This window comes from Idiotropiscis lumnitzeri, chromosome 1 (genome assembly GCF_059441095.1).
Source record: "Idiotropiscis lumnitzeri isolate Australia: NSW breed Sydney's pygmy pipehorse chromosome 1, RoL_Ilum_1.0, whole genome shotgun sequence".
NCBI classification, from domain to species: Eukaryota; Metazoa; Chordata; class Actinopteri; order Syngnathiformes; family Syngnathidae; genus Idiotropiscis; species Idiotropiscis lumnitzeri.
Genome location: NC_142391.1, coordinates 43,146,382 through 43,167,363, shown reverse-complemented (window position 1 = coordinate 43,167,363; position 20,982 = coordinate 43,146,382).

Below are 20,982 nucleotides of genomic sequence, written 5' to 3'. Positions count from 1 at the left end.
ATTCTCCTTCTGCTTGACCTCAGTGGAGCCTTTGATACCATTTCTCACTCCATTCTCCTTGACAGACTTTCTTCCATCGGTATCACCAGCACCCCCCTCTCCTGGTTCCGCTCCTATCTTTCTGACCGCACCCAGTTTATCCAGCTCAAATGTTTTAGATCCCACCCCTTTCCCCTCACTTCAGGTGTTCCTCAGGTTTCTATCCTTGGCCCCTTGCTGTTTATCATCTATCTTCTCCCTCTTGTTAATATCTTCAGGAAACATCACATCCAATTTCACTGCTACACGGATGACATCCAGCTCTACATCTCTACCAAACCAAACACCACACTTCCACCATCCTCCCTAACCAACTGTCTGCAGGAATTAAAATCATGGTTCACCGCAAACTTCCTCAAACTGAACAGCAATAAAACTGAACTCCTCCTCATTGGCACCAAATCCACCCTAAACAAAATAAACAATTTCTCTATTCCCTTTGACAGCTCATCCATCTCCCCCTCCCCTCAGGTCGTAAGTCTGGGTGTCATCCTTGACAGCACTCTCTCCTTCACCTCACACATCAACCACAACACTCGCTCTGCATATTATCATCTCAGAAACATCCACCGGCTTCGCTCCTCTCTCACCCCTCACTCCGCTGCTATACTCGTTCATACCCTCGTCACCGCCAGACTTGACTACCGTAACTCCCTCCTGCTTGGTCTCCCTCAATAAACCCTCCATAAGCTTCAGCTGGTCCAAAATTCAGCCGCTCGCATTATCACGCTCACTCCATACAGAAACCATATTACACCTGTCCTCCAACATCTCCACTGGCTCCCCATTACACACCGTATTCAATATAAAATCCTGCTCCTCACTTTCAAAGCTATCCATAACCTTGCCCCTCCATACCTAGCTGACCTCATCCATATTCCGACACCTGTCCGTTCTCTCCGTTCTTCCTCCTCTCTCCTCCTCACTGTCCCCCCTGCTCGCCTCGTCACCATGGGAAGCAGAGCCTTCAGTCGCTCTGCTTCCCAGCTCTGGAACACACTCCCCGCTGACCTCTGTAACTCAGACTCATTAACACATTTCAAATCCATCCTCAAAACACATCTGTTTAAACAAGCTTATTCACTCTGACCATAAATTAATTTTCCATTTGTTTTATTTTATCTTATTTTATTCGATGTTGTTTTTAACTTTGTATTTATATTTTTAACTGCATGTTGTAAGGTGTCCTTGAGTGCTCAGAAAGGCGCCCAAAAAAATAAAATGTATTATTATTATTATTATTATTATTATATATATCAGCCTTATGTATTTGTTTTCACACACATTTGGCCGTAAGAAATGTTATTTCCAGTGGTTGAAGTTAATGCACAAATTTCTCTTAAGTATCTTTAATAGTCCTCCTTTTCTTCTTTGCACTTTAAAAGTATCTTGTTCAAACTAGACATTACCAGTGTCAGTGAAGAAATTCTCCCTTTCTCAGGCCTATTCTAAATATTTTTAGTCTTATAATTAGTCAGACAGACACTGCTGTAGGTGGCACAATGAGCACAAGCTGGAATTCCATTGTCACCTCCAGTACAATCTGGATCAAATTCTCTTTGCTGAAAAAGATGCAGACTCTAACGTTACCCACCGAAATCTGTGGCTTTACGTTTATGAGGTGGGGTAGCTGGTTATATGTGTAGAAAAAGAACGGCACCAACAGGGAAGTCAGCGTTTTTCTTTACGATTATACGTTTTATGTGGCCTCACTAGTCTATTAATACTGTGGAATACAAAATCATCAGTAAAACCCACCCCGATTTTATTTATCTGATGTGGTCGCCATTTTGACACTTGCTCTTGACTGTATAACAATCTCTGGCAACTTTGTATTCCTTCACTTGTGTGTGTTATTTATGCAAATTATTGTCCACACAATTGCTCTTTCTTTGTTTACACATTGTTGTCCAACGACAACACTATTGATACCACAATAACTATTCTCCTACCAGAGGGTCCAATTAATCCTCAGAAATAAAATAGTGAGATGTTTTATACCAAGCAAGGTGTCAGTTCTCCCGAGGGTAGTGTTAATCCATCTGCCTTTTCTCAGGGTCATCGGTTTTTAAAGCACCTCTGGGATAGAGTGCTGCAGAATTTCCTTACAATAAAAAGCAGCTATCTATTTTCTGTGATCAGTGGTAGCCTTCTTTCCATTATAGCGCCACAGGATAATCCCAAAAAGGGAATTGCAAATATGCTCATATATATATATATATGTATATATATATATATATATGTATATATATATATATATATATATATATATATATATATATATATATATATATGTATATATATATATGTATATATATATATATCCATTATCTATACCGCTCCCACTCATGAGGGTCGCGGGGGGACGCTGGAGCCTATCCCAGCTATCTTCAGGCAGTAGGCGGGGGACACCCTGAACTGGTTGCCAGCCAATCGCAGGGCACACAGAGACGAACAACCATCTGCACTCACACGCATACCTAGGGGCAATTTAGAGTGTCTAATCAACCTGCCATGCATGTTTTTGGAATGTGAGAGGAAACCGGAGTACCCGGAGGATACCCACGCAGGCATGGGGAGAACATGCAAACTCCACACAGGATGGCCGGAGCCGGGATTGAACCCACGATCCTATATCACAAAACAATCGCTTTCTTTAAATAAACTAACATAACATCCACAGGATTAATTACCAGACAATTCAAAATTTAAATTCTAAATAACCTCTTCCTTTAAAATTAAATGCACTTATAGGCCGTGTCCAAATTAACAGGCTGCGACCTCCGGAGGCCTGATACGACAGCCTCTTTACGGGGTCCAAGTTTTCCGCAGCCACAGCATGGAGGTAAAAATCAATTAATTTCGGATTTTGTCTTATTTATTTCCATCCATTTACTCGTGATGCGCTAATTCAATGGTTCCTAATCTTTGTTGGGTTTGTACCAGCGTCGTAGCTCGGGTGTCCCCCTGACTCTTATGTGTTGATGATTCACAAAATGTATGTAACAGAACTGTTCATTAATTATATTTTCTCGTCCTTAGTGTGGTCATATTTTAGGAATTGGATATGAAAAATTGATATTACAATATTTAAGTATTAGACATTTCAATAGTAGGAAGCAAAACAAAGAAATACAACTGCCTCAGATGAATCTAACTCACAACATGTACCATAAACAAATTAGCTCCTTTGAAATAGCCCCCTTTAAACATGCATTTAAACTCAAAATATCAAAAAGAAAACGCATAACAAGACTAGTCAGACCGACTATAGCAATTTTAGTTTCTTTTCATCAGCCATTTGTGTTTTTGTTAAATTTGAGCAAACACGCAGATATTTATTTTAACCCATAATGTGTCACGTAAGTGAATACGTGGCGTGTGCAAATTCCATGTAACCCCTGCGATGTGTTCATATAACCCTTGGAGTACCCCGGATTGGAGAACTGCTCTAATTCACTGTACAATTAGTACATGTTTTTCCTTACTTTGAATTGGAATTCATGATGGAGGAATATATATAAATTATACATTGTCCATTTTTTTTTTTTTGATAGCTACCACAGCCAAGGTCCTACTGTAGACAAGATAATGCTGTTCTCAAATGCCATAATCATGTAACTGGACGACTAAAATGATCAATTACTGATATTAATGACTAATATATGAATCACTCTCCATATTAACATCCATCCATTCATTATCTGAACCGCCTCTCCTCATACCCACGCAGGTTCGGGGAGAGCATGCAAATTCCACACAGCAAGAACGGAGCCAGATTCAAACCCACGATCGCTGCTGTGTCTCACTGTGAGGCCATCGTGCTAACCAGTCGGCCACCGTGCCGCCCCATATTAACATGATAAAACAAAATTAAAAGGTCATGAAAAAAGGTACTCAAGTGCATAAAGCTGCATGTTACCAATAACACCAGGATTTCTAACAAATGTTTGCATCTTTTTCACCCTGTTTTACATCCTGTATTTTTGCATGCATTTTTATTTAATACAGGACCATCATGGAAAAACCCGAGCTGCAGGGCAAAGTGACGTCGCTGCAGGCAAATAAAATGGGATAATCTAAAATTGAAATGTAAAGTATCAAAGTCCACATTTCTTTTCTTGTGTGAAAATGAAGATATAATTGTTTTGTCTTTTTGCTTCTTTTTCTTATAAAGGATTGCAAAAACCCAGGGACTGGTGAAGGAGTGGCGGGAAAAGCAAATGCCGAGACGTGGCCTTGGTATGAACTTTTATTAATGGAGTGTTGGGACAGAGACCGGCCATCAAACATTCACATCTTTAGATCAGCTTCTTCAAACCAAAGCAAAAAATAGAAGGGCCAACCTCAGCCCAGGTTTGTAAAAGACCAACACTTTTGCAATAATATGAAGACGCCACCATGTGTCTGCTTTACAAAATGTTACTTTAATGAAAAATTTGTGGACAAACAAAATGTATTAATTAAGTATATCATTACTCACATTAAATTCACAGAAATAACTATTCTCAGTAAATAAAAAAAAAACATTCCCCAGTGCATAACTGTTGCAGGATAATCCAGAGTGTGTCAGTGCTGTTTTTCAATTCTCGCCTGAGCAGGGACGCATTTGGAGCATGGATGGAACCTTTCTTCCAGGACTCATGACATGGATATGGGGCACGATCAAGAGTCCTGATCTTCCGCTCCTGACTTGAAGTGGGGCATCAAACCGGTTGCAGTGTCCACTACATCATCCATAAGGTGGGGGTTTGCAGGGATGGCAGCTATGTCATTACAAAAGATGAGTTAGATTTATTAACCATTCATTACACTGATTATGAATCTATTTTTCCATCTACTGATATTTTGACATGTTTGTGTGGCTGTGCTATTTGATGAACAGTTAAAGATTATTTGGTGTCACATTTGCTGGGATGATTGCTCAAATAGCATTGTACAGTTACAACTTTTTAAATACCGAAAGATACTCATGGTCCTCCACTGCGCTTCAGCGACTGTGTCAGCCACCTCTTCCCCTTCATCCTATAGCCACGCCCAGTTGTTTATGGCCCAAAGGTTTCAAACACCGGGACATTAATTCCGATCTTTACTCCATCCCGAGTTACCAGATAAAGCATTTGTTCTCCAGAGAGAGAGGGAAAAGAAGGTAAAGGACACAACAGTGTTCACCAGCAGATTATGTGAGGAATCTACGCAAACTCTCTCCGGGACAGCCAGTGTGGATCACAGATACAAAGAACTAAGGCACCATTTTGTCAGCTCAGGCCGCTCCTCGTTCATACCTGGTACACAGTCATAAAGGTAATGTTCGGGGAAACAGACAACTTCCCAAGACAGAGGAAGTTAGTGACTTGTCCTTCATCTACACCTGATCTACACTCTTCAACATCATCTGAAAGTACACACAGTTCCTTAAACCAGTTCCTACCAGAACTAGTTTGGGTAGAGGATTGCTAAACTGCACAGACTGGAATTGTTACTGTTCTGAGGGTTGGAGTACAAATAACGGTTGTTTTCGGGGATTTCAAATCATCCCTTCCTCTCTCCTCCATTTGGAAAAAAAACCATGCAGGTTAATTAAAAGCTCTAAATTTAATGATTGTGCAAATGCTTGTTTGTGTAAAGTATATGTGCCCCATGACCCTCATAAAAATAAGCCCTCCTGAAAAATAGACAAAATAGATGTGGATTGTATCAACAGGAGCCAACCACCCAGCTTGGGGGTAAGATTTTACTTGGAAAGGGAGTAAAACCTACACGATTGTCACTATCATCCTCTCATAAAGGTTCCTGGGTATGTTGCTCATTCCTATGTACAGTAGACTATATGTACTATTATCTTAAATAAGTAATTAAGAGTTTTGTGCCATTATGCGAAGATTACATTGTGTTACCTTAAATAAGTGATTTATTTTGTGTTGGAAACACCCAACCTTAGTGATTAAACAACCTTTGTGGCGCAGAAAAAAGCGGTTGAATATTTTGATACTACAGGAAACCCTCAGGGTTTGATGGCATTTGTGGAATGACAGTATGACATTGTGCTATGATGATAGTGTACCGTGGGCAAAGTCACTTGGCTTGTGTGATTCACTTAACATTTCAAACTAATTTCCCTCTCACGATAACCAGCCGTCACAAATTTGATGAACCTATCAGTAGAGAGCATTCAAAACTCAGACACATTCTTTAACTGTTATCTTGTAGCTATCAACCTGGTAATGTGCGTGCCATAAGTTTTCAAACGCCTTTTTCGACAGTATAAAGTGAAATAATGTTAGACCTACTATAAATTTCCATGCAAGCATGCCCGTCACTTGGCAACCCGCCACCAGGTTCAATGTCAGCCGGCGGTCATTGACTGCATAGTTTCATCCAAATATTAAAAAATTTGTTGTGAATGACAAATGTGACCCCCGATTTGAGCCCCTGAAAATGGAGTTAGTCTGCATTATTCCTTAAATACAAAATGTATTTTCAAACTCAAATTTAAGTTGTTGATTGTTTTGCATGATGTCCAATCACTGTTTAAATTCTTCAACCTTGGCAGCGCCACGCTTAAATGAAACAGCGTGTCAGTAATAAGAACATTGAAAATGTGGGCTGCATGAATCAAGCGTTTTCTCATTCAGTCAGCCAACCACTAGAGGGTGAACGCATAGTTATTCTTCATTAAGCTGCCGACATAGCAAGTGAGCACACCCTGCTCTGGGGGCCATGGTTATTGTTGTCAATGAAAATGAATGAAATGACGTTGAAACTTGTAAGTACATTTTTGTATATGGAATAAAAAAAATTAAATGATACCACACTGAAAGTACAATTTACATATACAAAACAAATAATTGAAGTTATATTCAATTTAACTGTAATTGCGGCAAAAATAAAAGTTAAATTTGAAATGTTTTACAGTTTTACGACCTGTACAGCTGTATGATGCAAGGAAGTGCTTCATTTACCGTGTGTGGGCAAGAAGTGATGTCATTGGGCAGCGCCTTGGTATTCGGTGTCCATTCCTCATTCCAATTTGGCTGTGACAGAGATCGGTCCATCCTCCGTCTACCCTGCAGTCAACGTCCCTCCGTCCTTAATCAAGTAATTGTCCTCCGTCCCTGTCCTCATCCTTTTAAAGCAGATTGTGATCATTTTACGGCTGTTGCTTTTGCAGGCTCATATTATCATCTTGCTTTGGGAAAGTGCAGAGAGTTGGGCCAATTCCTTGTGTAGTCAAAGTCAGAGATGTTGGAATGGTTTACCTCTTTTTCAGATGAGATATGTAGAGTCTTTGACTCTTCAGTAATTAGTCATCCAGCAAAGCTTCTGTTCGCACCGTAGGAATGAAGATAGATTAACTGATACAGAGGTAAAGAATGAAAACAAATATTACGATCTTCAGGGCAGATTTAAAACAGAGCTGCAATGATGAGATTATCAACTTAATCTAATTATCAGTGGCAAACAACTGCACCTAATATGAATTGCTAATTTGAATCCAGTCGTCCGCCTGATGCTTCCACAGATTAGCAGCAGCAGCATGTCATTTGTTTTATGTGGTCATATTTATTCTGTTTATATGCTAATTTATTTACTCACTGTTTGACAGAGTTTTTGTGCACCGACTAATCTTCAAATGAAGCAGTGCATCTTCAATGTGAATGAGGCAAACAGTCATTTTGTCGTAACCAATGTTGTAATTTCAATTCAAATGACATTGGGCCTCATTCACTAATAAAAGTGCCTTGAGAAACAACATTTCTACACTTTCTAGGTGAATTCGCAGTCACTGATATAATTCAGTTAAAACGCAACTGGACACACTGAACGTGACGAGACACACCAAACAAGGAAAAAACATGAAACTAAATACTGAAACAAAAACAACAAAGACAGATATACAGAATATACACATGATATACATAAATGATAGAAGACAATAAATAAAATAACACAATCATAACAAATAATAATTAATATAATTATAAAATAAATTATAAATAATTTTAAAAATGTGTGCATCTATGTGTATATTTCCAGTATTATGTATAATATATACCTACATATATAGCAAATATTTTATAACCAACACTGTGCACATTCTGCAGTGTGTTCTCAGCTCTCACCCTCAGACTGAGATGGGACTGTAGATGCTCAGAGGGTAGAGGGAAACCAATACTCTTGCCAGCTGTATGCACTGTATAGCCTTGCAATTGTCATCCATGCAGCTTGTGAACGACACAGTCATGCACGTGGTCAGGAAGCAATTTGCAGAAATAATTTACACCTAAGAATTACAATAATTGAGCAACGTTAGCTTGTCCATACCGCTGCCCACCATCGGTGAGACAAAGTGTACCCTTTCTTTTTTTATTTTTTTTATTTGAAACTTACGTAACATACAAACAGATACCATAAACACAAGACTGCTTTATTTTTTGCCGGGAGGATATGATAATGTAGTTGTAGACGCCAAATAGGGGTCAAATGTGTGTGTGTGTATTACTTTTGTTGAGCACTGTGTGGCGCTCTGACTGATTAGATAAAAGGGAAGAGCAAGAAGGTATGCCCAGGTACGGACTTGAAGGGCATACAGGTTTTTGACCGCTTGGGCGGAGCGTGTGCAACTTTATGGTGTTTTAGATTGATTTTAATATTGACGATTGATAAATAAACCTAACCTTTTAACAAGATACTCATGGACTCTTTGGTGAATAACATCGCAAAGCAATCACAGGTAGCAAAGCCGCCAGCGCGTCAAGCCAAGCCAATCTAAGCAAACAAACAGACAGTCAATACCTCACTAGCCTACTAGTATACTATAGTCATCACCGGAGCTGAATTTTGCGTTGCGTTCACTGCCAGCACGTACAATGGAAGCCTGTGCAGCGGACATGGACACAAATAATGAAAATGAAGTACTTAATGATTCGGGAACTCAAAAACGTATTGTTAAATTAACAGAAAAGGGTTTGGTTGATAAACTTGAAAGGTTACAAAACAATAGGAAATGTAAACTTAACAATGCGAGTAAAGTTAGAAGCGAATTGAATGCATTCATGTCTTGTGGTGATAAAACCAAGGTGATAAATGGTCTTGATGAGTTGAAAGGGTTGTGTGTTGATGCTAAAAATGTACATGATACAATGATGGGTTTGTTGTCTGTTGAAGAGGGTGAAAAGCACGAAATATGGTTTAAAGCCAAAATGATCCCGAACAATGAGTGTTTTTCAAGGGTCAATCTATGGCTTTCTCAAGGTTCAACACAAATACAAGAAATCATAAAAGAAACCGATAAAGGTTATGCTAATGATGAAATCTCTCCTGAAGATAGTGTGTCAAACGTGAGCAGCAGGGTTAGCAAAAAAAGTACCAAGTCCTCTGCTTCATCTGCTAAACTAAAGGCAGCAGCGGAAAGAGCTGCAGTGCTGGCTCGTGTGAAAATATTGGAACAACGACATGCTATTGAAGAAGAAGAAGCAAAACTAAGGAGAAGAATGGAGATGCTTGATTTGGAGGCGGAACTGGTGGCATTTGAAGCGCGGATGGACATTTATAATGCCATTGAAGAGGGCCAGTCTCAAGCGCAGTCAACTGTAAAGAAAAATGGAGCAATGAATGGACAAGGTTTAAACCCCACAGTCCAAGAGTTTAAACCTCATCATGATGATATGGAAACAGCACAACAAAAGGAGAGATTCAGGATGCCACAAATGGAAAACAAAACAACGGATGTGAGGCCAAAGAAATTGATTGCATCAAATATAAAGCAACAGCATAACCTCCTGGAACAAAGGAAATGGAACACAAATCAGGAGCACCCTTTGGTGGAGCAAGATGGAAAAGCAATGGAAGTAAAGGTACGGTCAACACAAAGTGATGCGCAAGCTCATTCATCAACCACTTCACAGGTTCCTGCAGACCTTTTGACCATTATGAGTAGACAAACTGAGATTACAGCAGCCTTAATGAACCAACAGCGTTCAATGACACTTCCACCAAGAGACATTCCAATATTTGATGGTGATCCATTGCACTACAGAACTTTCATTAAAGCATTTGAGCAAGGAGTGGAAAGTAAAGCAGCCGCAGCAGACAGTTTGTATTATTTGGAGCAATACACCCGAGGGCAACCTCAGGAACTTGTGCGAAGTTGTCAACACATGGCTTCAGATCGTGGTTATGCCGTGGCCAAGGCTTTGCTACAGGATCATTTTGGAAATCCTTACAAAACGGCCACTGCATACATTAGTAAGGCTCTGTCATGGCAAGCAATAAAAGCAGATGACACAAAGGCACTGCACAGTTACTCCTTATTTCTACGCGGCTGCTGCAACATCATGGAGGAGCTGGAGTATGTGCAGGAACTGGACATGCCTGCGAACTTGAGGGCAATCTTGGCCAAGTTGCCCTATAAATTACGAGAACATTGGCGTGGCAAGGCCTATGACATCATGGAATCAACAGGATACAGAGCTGGATTTGTTGACTTGGTACAGTTCATAGAGCGGCACGTAAGAATTCTTTCGGACCCCTTCTTTGGAGATCTGCATGATTACAGCACTAACTCAACATCAATAAGTCAAGGCAGGTCATATGCGGGCAGTAGAGTGAAGGGGAACGTGGTGGCCAGTACCGTGACTGAGACAGATCCTCCCAAGGTTAAGCAGCCACACTCCTTCGAAGACTATGAAAATGGCCGTTGTGTTTTTTGCTCACTGGAACATTTGCCGGAAAATTGTAAGCAGTTTGGAAGAAAGAAACACACGGACAAGCTGTTTATTTTGAAGAGAAGAGGTTTATGTTTTGGCTGCCTTCGTCATGGACATATTAGCCGTGACTGTGATATGAGATTGAAATGCGACATTTGCAAGCAAAATCATCCAACAGTGTTGCACATAAATAGACTGGCAACTGCTCCTCAACAAGAGTTGGAAACACCAGAGCTTATTCCCATTTCTCACACAACTTGTGGACATACAGGGGCCGGCAATTGTCGCACCATGTTGTCAGTGCTGCCTGTTAAAGTAAAAGCTGCCAAAGGTGACTGTGTGATTTTAACATATGCATTCTTGGATCCGGGCAGCACCGGAACATTTTGTTCTGAACAACTGATGAATCGCTTAAACCTCTCTGGAAAGAGAACCCAAGTCCTGATACGAACAATGGGTCAAACAAAGATGAGTCATGCCTTTTCACTTTTTAATCTCGAGGTGGCCGGCCTGGAAAGCTCTCAGTTCCATCCACTGCCGGAAGTGCTTACACAGGCGCAAATGCCAGTCACTACAGACGATATGGTAACATCTCAAGACCTCCTTAAATGGCCGTATTTGTCAGGTATACAGGTACCGTCCATTCAAGCCAAGGTTGACCTGTTGATCGGGATCAATGCACCCAAGCTATTGGAGCCATGGGAAGTTATTAATAGTCAAGGTAATGGTCCGTATGCTGTCAAAACTGTGCTCGGCTGGGTGGTTAATGGCCCACTGGATGGGAATAGTAGGATGGAAGCCTCTGTCGTATCTGTGAATAGAATTGGTGTCAGCAGGCTGGAGGAGCTGTTAATGAACCAGTATAATCATGATTTCTGCGAGAAGCTCATGGAAAGCCAGGAAATGTCAAGAGAAGACCAGCAGTCTCTCAATATAATGGAAACATCTGCCAAGTTACAGGATGGAAAGTATACTATAAACTTACCTTTTAAGAAGAAAGATGTCTTCTTACCAAACAATTTTGCTGTGGCCCAACAACGGTTACAAGAAGAAGTACCTGATGATCAAAGAGACCTTGATTCAGGAAGAGTTTGGGATATTCCCCATCATGGTGTCCATCATCCCAGAAAGGGAACACTGCGTGTCGTGTCTGACTGCGGTGCCACGTTTAAAGGTTTGTCCCTGAATACGGAGCTGCTGCAAGGGTCCCTTCTCAGAAGCACATTGATGGGCGTCCTCATGAGGTTTAGACAACAGCCAACAGCCTTCATGGGAGACATTCAAGCTATGTTCCATCAAGTCTGTGTGCCAGAGGAGGATCGGGACTTTCTACGTTTTTTGTGGTGGCCTAATGGTGACACAACACAACAACCAGTGCCTTACAGAATGATGGTGCATTTATTTGGAGCCATCTCATCACCAAGTTGCGCAGCTTATGCTCTGAGAAGAATGGCTCAAGACAATCAGTCTAAGTGCCTACCGGTTGTTATAGAAGCTGTTCAACAGAACTTTTATGTTGATGATTGTCTGAAGAGCACAGCCACTGTCACAAAAGCTATCCAGCTGATACAGGGCCTCATTGCGCTCTGTCAACAAGGAGGCTTTGCTTTGGAAAAGTGGATTAGCAACAGTCGTGTTGTTTTGCAAGCCATCTCTGAAGAATGGAGAGTCAAAGAGCTGAAGATGTTGGATTTGGACAATGACAAGCTTCCAGTAGAAAGAGCGCTTGGTCTTCAGTGGTGTGTGGAGACGGATGCTTTCGTCTTTGGATCGGAAATAAAGCATCAGGCTCTGACCAGACGTGGGATGCTATCAGTCAACAGTTCTGTTTACGACCCATTGGGTTTCCTGGCGCCAGTGGCCCTTCAGGCCAAAATAATGCAACAGGAGCTGTGTAGAAGGGGCGGTAGTTGGGATGATCCATTGCCACAAGACATTTTAAAGCGATGGAGAAGGTGGTTGGAGGACTTGGGCCAGCTAGCTACATTTAAAGTTGACCGGTGTATTAGACCAGCTGGGTTTGTAGCTGTAAAGCAGGCACAATTACATCATTTTTCTGACGCCAGCGAAGGAGGCTATGGAACTGTCACAGATGTGCGTTTAGTGAGCGACGAAAATCAAGTTCACGTATCCTTTCTCCTTGGCAAGGGTAGAATAACACCCTTAAAGGTTGTGACTGTTCCCCGACTTGAACTGTCTGCAGCTGTTCTCGTTGTGAAGATGGATGCTATGATCAAGGCTGAGCTTGGAATGCACCTTAATAGGTCTGTGTTTTGGACCGATAGCACATCCGTGCTGAAGTATGTTTGCAATGAAGATCGGCGATTTTATACAGTTGTTGCAAATCGAGTTGCCGTAATACGAGACTTGTCTGAGCCTGCACAATGGAGACATGTTGGTACAAGGGAGAATCCAGCTGATTATGTGTCGCGAGGTCTGAGTGTTTCTGACTTTTTGAAAAGCAGAAGATGGCTGGAAGGACCAGAATACCTGTGGAGGGAAGAGGATCAGTGGCCACAGACACTGCTGGATGTCTCTTTGGACGTGGAAGATAAAGAAGTCAGGAAGGAGGCAGCAGTTCATGCTGTCAGTGTGTGCACTCCTGTACCAACAGATCAGCTGATCCTATTCTTCTCAGATTGGAGAAGGCTAAAAAGAGCAGTGTCTGGGTATTCAAAGTTGAAATCATGGTTGAAGGAAAAGTGCAAGGGGAACAAGCAGCTGCTTCCCTCAAGAAATGTCACCGTGTTATGTGATAAGCCCATCAGAAAGACATATTTTAGCATTAAAAGATTTACAAGATGCTGAAAATTGTTTATGCAGATGCACTTGGGTTAGTGAGATCCATAAAATTGAGAACAAAATCCAATATAGTTGAAAGACCAATTTCCAAATTATGCTTAGTCTGTGAGACCTAATTTATTTAAAATGTTCGGGGGGGGAATATATTTTAGGAATTGCCATGTTTGTGAACCATGTCAATTAGGGGCCGGTGTGTAGACGCCAAATAGGGGTCAAATGTGTGTGTGTGTATTACTTTTGTTGAGCACTGTGTGGCGCTCTGACTGATTATATAAAAGGGAAGAGCAAGAAGGTATGCCCAGGTACGGACTTGAAGGGCATACAGGTTTTTGACCGCTTGGGCGGAGCGTGTGCAACTTTATGGTGTTTTAGATTGATTTTAATATTGACGATTGATAAATAAACCTAACCTTTTAACAAGATACTCATGGACTCTTTGGTGAATAACATCGCAAAGCAATCACAGGTAGCAAAGCCGCCAGCGCGTCAAGCCAAGCCAATCTAAGCAAACAAACAGACAGTCAATACCTCACTAGCCTACTAGTATACTGGCTAGTATAGTAGTTTCCATACAGACAAACCATGACACAGATGCTTTTTTGTAGGTTTTATTGTGCAACCACCACAGGTTATGGATAGCTTCCTTAACGTCCACCAAACGGGCTTTACTTGAGACATGACGACCACGATTAAAGGGAATTCACACTTATTCACATGGTATTGTATAACATACATTACATATCACATGTCTTTGTTTTATGTCGACTTTTTCTATGTTGAGGACTACAATGAAAATAAGCACTTGGGCACTTTATTGTATTTTTACCCTAGGTGATCGTTTAATGTGTGCACTCTTCTGTGCTGTCACAAAATAAATTCAATCAATCAATCAATATGTGCTTCCCCTGCTGCTGGAATTCCTTGATGTTTTTACACAAAGTACTTAGTATTTATTGCACAGAATAATAACATAATACGCAGACTACACAAATGTGTACGATACCCGGTCCACGGGATTTGTTTAATGTATTCAAAGAGTGTGGTGAAGTTAGGTTATATTAATAAGGTGAGATCAGACTGTTTTTCCTTTGCCAGGCTAGTGTATTTCTCCTTGTTGTGCAAACAATGGCAAATTGCAAGCATGCGTGATCTCAATACACACAAGCACACACAACCTTTAAGCATCACATAAAAAAAAAAAATTATTTGTGCTGTGTATTAAAAATGCATGATGTACTTATGCCAAGTCCTACAGGTATGCATACAGTACTCCATACCTCAAAGATGCTCCTGGCTATTGCCTGCTTCTCTTTATACAACATGACGACTGGAAAAGATTACATTTACCGTATTTTTACGGCCTAAGACGCGCTGCATCAAAGGGCGCAACACCAGTTGAGGGTGCTATTTCCGTATTTAATGCATAAACTAGGCGCGCCGCACTACAAGGCGCTAGCTCAGCTGCTCGCTTGAGCTAGCTCAGGCTCAGCTGCTCGCTCGAGCTAGCTCAGGCTCAGCTGCTCGCTCGAGCGAGCTCAGCTGCTCGCTCGAGCTGGCTCAGCTGCTCGCTCGAGCTGGCTCAGCTGCTCGCTCGCGCTGGCTCAGCTGCTCGCGCTGGCTTGCTGGCTCAGCTGATCGCTCGCTCGTGCGCCGGCTCAGCTGCTCGCTCGCTGGCTCAGCTGCGAGCGAGGCTCGCGCTGGCTCAGCTGCGAGCGAGGCTCGCGCTGGCTCAGCTGCTCGCTCGAGCTGGCTCAGCTGCGAGCGAGGCTCGCGCTGGCTCAGCTGCTCGCTCGAGCTGGCTCAGCTGCTCGCTCGAGCTGGCTCAGCTGCTCGCTCGAGCTGGCTCAGCTGCTCGCTCGCGCTGGCTCAGCTGCTCGCTCGCGCTGGCTCAGCTGCTCGCGCTGGCTTGCTGGCTCAGCTGCTCGCTCGCTCGTGCGCCGGCTCAGCTGCTCGCTCGCTGGCTCAGCTGCGAGCGAGGCTCGCGCTGGCTCAGCTGCTCGCTCTGGCTCAGCTGCTCGCTCGCGCGCTGGCTCAGCTGCTCGCTCGCGCGCTGGCTCAGCTGCTCGCTCGCGCGCTGGCTCAGCTGCTCGCAGCTGAGTGGCTCAGCAGGACTCAATCCCCTAAGGCAGGGGTCTTCGTACCTGTTCCTCGAGGGCCGGTGCCCTACTTGTTTTCCACCTCTCCCTGGTGCAACACACCTGAGCGATCGTGATCTAGCTTCTGCAGACCTTGCTGATTATCTGAGCATTTGAATCAGCTGTGTTGCACCAGGGAGAGATGGAAAACCTGCAGGACACCGGCCCTCGAGGAACAGGATTGAGGACCCCTGCCCTAAGGGATAATTGTGAGAGGTATCACCCTGTTTCAATGACAGATGTCATGAAACTATTTGGAATCACTGCCAATAACAATGACTCTAACCAATAAAAAGTGTCTTGGCAACAATCTATTAGACAACGTCAGGGGAGGGACTTCACTGGTCACCACACTCTTTAGAGTCAAGGTTTCAAATCAAAACCAAAAAAAAACTCAGCATACAAGCAAACAATTAAACAAAGAAATAAGATTAACACAAAACATGTATCTCTCATGCCATCTATATACCCAAAAGAAATAAAAATAACACAAAAAGATTGTAGCAATGGCTTCTTGGGAGCCACTCAGACTCAGCCAATCACATGGCTGTTTAGAGAGATGTGCATGGCTGTTTAGAGAGATGTGCTGTTGTACTTTGGGCTTTTTGCAGTCTGTTGTCTAAACCTGGGACGTTTCTTGCTTGCAATAACATAAATGATAAGACAGACTACAACATTGTGGACAGCTGCCCTTTTGTCCAGCTTTCTCCTACACCATCACCCAAACACCATAGTCACATAATGTATAAGTCACGGTCAAATAGAAGCATAGATGACTCAGATTTTGTCCAGCAAGGTGTGATAACATACACTCCAAACAGCCCAATGAGTAAAAGGGTTGATGGTCGCGAGTGATGCTTAGTCCATATAATGGGCGCGTCGCTTTACAAGGCACTTTGTTTGTTTTGGGGAAGATTAGGGACTTTAAAGAGCGCTCTATGGCTTGGAAAACCTATGGCCCGGAAAATACGGTAACTAAATGTGTTGTCTTCATGTTGGAAAGAAACTGTTAAAGCTTTACATCCGTGTTAATTCAGACAAAAGCGCTACAGTATATGACTGCTGCTACAAACCTTTGTCAGCCATTATGAGGAACTGGGATGGTTATCTAACTAGTCGTGGTTTTGTGCAGGGTAGCACATGTATCAACAGTGAAAGAAACCATGTCTTTAAGAATCACTCTACAATTAGAATCCACTTGATACTTTCCAATAAGATTATTTTTTTTAAATTTTAGAGTTTCAAGTTGAATTCAATGAGGGACAAAGTGATTGGATTTCTTGATGCCCTTTAAGGTAGTAAATTATGAGTGAAAGGCATTTGTCGGGTCAAATTATTTGTCAGTAACCTGTTGGTTACTAGTGCTTCAAATTGTTTTATTTAATTTTTTTTTCGTCGTTAATGGTGGCAATTTGGGGGAAATTATTTGTCACGGTCTAATTTTTTTTAATTATAAAAACCAGGCAGTTGAAGAGGAGTGTACAGAATTGTTCAATCACAATACATAGTCGTTAAAATTAAGTCCTTGCGTATTGACAGTGTGCATGAAAGAGAGAAAGAGAGAGAGAGAGCGAGAGAGAGAGAGAAAGAGAGAGAGAGAGAGAGAGATGGCTGTAAGCAACACATGAGAACTCTCTGTGACAATGCATTTTCTTTTTGCCAAGACACAATCATTGTCAAATTATTACCAAATGGGCCTCTGTCCGACCTCATTGTCAACAACGCATTTCATCACTTAGGATGTCGAGCCCTACGGCTGTACAACTGTCGTAAATCCGGTCGCGCCATGATTTACATTTTAAATTATCGCAAAAAGCTTACTAAGCTTATAAAGGATATTTTCTCCATGATTATTGTTTCTTAGTTAGTTTTGTGGGAAGACAATGTCGTTATAATTTTCCCCAAAACGTTCTTGTTTTTATTTTATTTCATTAACGATAAGGTTTTTTCATTTTAGTATTTGTTATTTTGTTCATTTTCGTTTACGATAACAGCCTTTCTGCAGATCAATTTTTCATGGCATTGTTCTAAACACGAAGGGGGAAAAAAGAACAGAGAAAATATCTAAAAAGATCAGACAGGGGAGAAATTGTTTCTCCAGCATGTTCTGGGTCATCCCGAAGGCGTCCTTCCATGGGACACTTTACCAGGGATGTCTCCAGTAGACATCTGAACCGGATGCCTGAGTCGCCTCATCTGGCTCCTTTCAATACAAATTAGGGAGCAGCAGCTCTTATAATTTTGGCCTCTTATATCTGTTATCTTGTTCTGTCAGTCATGAACCATGAATGTTGCGGTTGGTACGGGTGGGACCATAGTTTGAGCAGTAAATAAAGATTGGCTCAGTTCCTTCTTTACCATGACTGCGTGATGCAGAGTCACCGTCCCTCCAGAGGCAGCAACAATCTGCCTGGCAATTTCCCGCTCCATTCTTCCCTCACTCATGAACAAGACACCAAGATAGTTGAACTCCTCCACTTAGATCTGAAGAAAGCATTCCATCCTGTCCTGACTGAGGAGAGAGAACCATATCGTTTTCAAAAAGCAGAGGCAGATAACCGAGGAAACAAGACCAGATCCCTTCGACATCTCAGTGATGCCTCAAAATTCTGTTTATAAAGGGTACATATTATATGATGAATGTATTTCTAAATATATATATATATATATATATATATATATATATATATATTTATATATATATTTATATATGTGTTCATGAGGAGGAAGAAGATGTAGAAGGGATAGCTCTACCAATGTTGCTGTGTTATTCGAAATAAAAGGTAGACTGATTAGTGATACCATTGTTCACGGAGGTCAGAAATATAGGACCTGAGTGGTTGTTGTACAATAACTTTAATAATACCAGCTGTATTTATTTTGCAATAAATAAACCAAGCCAGAAAGAGAGAAAGCAATGTACTCCCTGATGAATTTTAGTTTAAATTAATAATTCAAGGCATTTCAACAAGATTTTGTTTGCACATTAATAAATCAACGGCTTGTAATATTAGAGTGTTTGTCTTATTTATTGCATTTGGTCATCCTTTGAGAAAATCCCATGATCATGAACTACATAGAAATTACTCAATTTATAGAAATAAAGTAGTAGTACTAGTAGTAAAGGGACCTCCCTTTTCCATGTTCCATTTATCCCCCCCCCAGTGAGTTGTCACTGTCATGATCTGCCTTTGTTGTTTTTGGTCAGTATTTAGTCTCATGTTTTTTCCTTGTGTTTGGTGTTTTCTCATTATGTTCATTGTGGCCACCTGTGTTTGTCTACCCAAGCCCCAGTGTTAACCAATCAGCTCCTTCCAACCCTTTGTGTCTTGTCTAGGTGCTCCTCGTTGTCTCGTCAATTAGTTTGTAATTAGTTCTGTGTTCACTTTCATTTCTGGTCACTGCATTGTCCCTGTCAGTGTCCATGTCTGTTGTCTTCCTACCGGTCTCGCCCAAGTCGAGTCGAGTCAAGTCTAGTTGTTGGTGCCTGTTGCTGTGCAGTTTTTGACATTTTAGTTTTTTTTCAAGCAGTCACTGTGGTGAAGGGTTTTGTGTAATCATCCGATGAGTAAATTTGTGTCGGGCCTTATGCCCCTGGCAGGGTCACCCATGGAAAACGAGTCCTACTGTAGGTGAGGGCCCAATCAAGGCTCTGCTCCAAAGACCCAAAGTGTATCTGCAGTTAAATCCACACTTTTCCCTCCTTCAGTCATTGTGGTTTAAAAAAGTAAGAATATATTTTAGATTTTCGAACGGCCGCCAGTTACGACTTCCCACAGTATTAATTCTGCATAGTGCTGCGTTCATCACCTAGGCCAGCAAGAAGGCTCACTGTAACCAATTTGTGATCTGATTGGCTATCGCAACTGTCTATCAACACTGGAAGCTCATTGGCTTTGACAGGAAGATGCCCACACAATTGTATCTGAAGGCCTCAGGCGAAGAGTGTGTGCACCTGGTATTGAGAAATCTCCCTGGCAATACGAACCAGCTGAATTCTGATTGGATAAAAACTCTAACCTAAACATTCAACACTAGGATAGAATATGACATCAATGTGAAGAATATGATCATGATTTTTTTTTTTTATGTTAGGACAGCAGAGAAGGCCTTGAAGTCCTTGACGGCCACCACTGGAAGAAGCACTGTCGCAGAAAGTCATCATGGCTTAACTTTCGCATTGCACAACATCAATAAGGACCTTAGGCTAAAATGTACCACAGGATTCTAGTTAAGGATAGGAGTAAAACTTTAATGTAGTTATTAGGCAGCACGGTGGTTGAATGGCTATCGCGAAGGCATCTCATTGCAGAGTTCGTGTTTTTGATTCCGGCCCCGGCCTTCCTGTGTGGAGTTTCCATGTTCTCACCATGCCTGGATGGTTTTCTTCTGGGTACTCTGGAGTTTTCCCACTTATTCACCGATTCCAGTAAATAAGCCGTCTTCACACCAGTACAGTTGGCCAAACACCACTTGAGGCCGACTCAGAGAACGATGTTTGTCTTTCCCTGCTTTTCTCCAGTTTTCCTCATTCAATTAACTTGTCTTCACAATTGTGAACTATTAGTATTTGGGTATGGATGTCTTTTGGTGGCTTTCCTTCAGAAAGACATAAAATAGGGTAATAATCATGTGTACACCACATAGTTTAAGACAAGCAATTTGGTGGTGGGCACAGCCCTTGATCGTCCACCTTTAGTGACAGTTCTTGTGACAGGTGTGCCATAATGAGAAGTGAAATGAATCATTTATTATTTTACTGAATTCAACTGTTTGGTCTCGTGGCCGTTACAGAGATTACTGTCCAGCGTCATTTTAAACACATTGACACAGAGTGAACGGACAGCGGGGAGGTGTGACTTGCCTGTCATTTTTTGACAGGTAAGTCACGCACTCATGGAACATTAGCTGATAAAGACGAGTCACAAGACACCATCATGTGACACTCTGAAGAAGGCGAAAGTCTTGCCGACACATGTCAAGTAAAAAATTAACCTAAAACGAAATTGTGTGCTATAAATGAATCAGTCAAAATATAAATAATAATAAGAAGACAAAATGAACTTAATATAAAAAAAATAACATTGACACAGATTTGGGTAATAATTTTAGGCGCCAGTGTGAGAAAGGGTGCACATTATGTACCATAGTTATGAAATTTATGAATTTCTTTTCTTTTTTATTTTACATCAAGGAGAAATTTCATTTCCAGTCAGCTGTCTACAATTTATTGTTCTTTTTTTTTTCATGCTTGTCAGTGATGGGATGTCCAAGCAAGTACTGCAATTCCGTAAAGA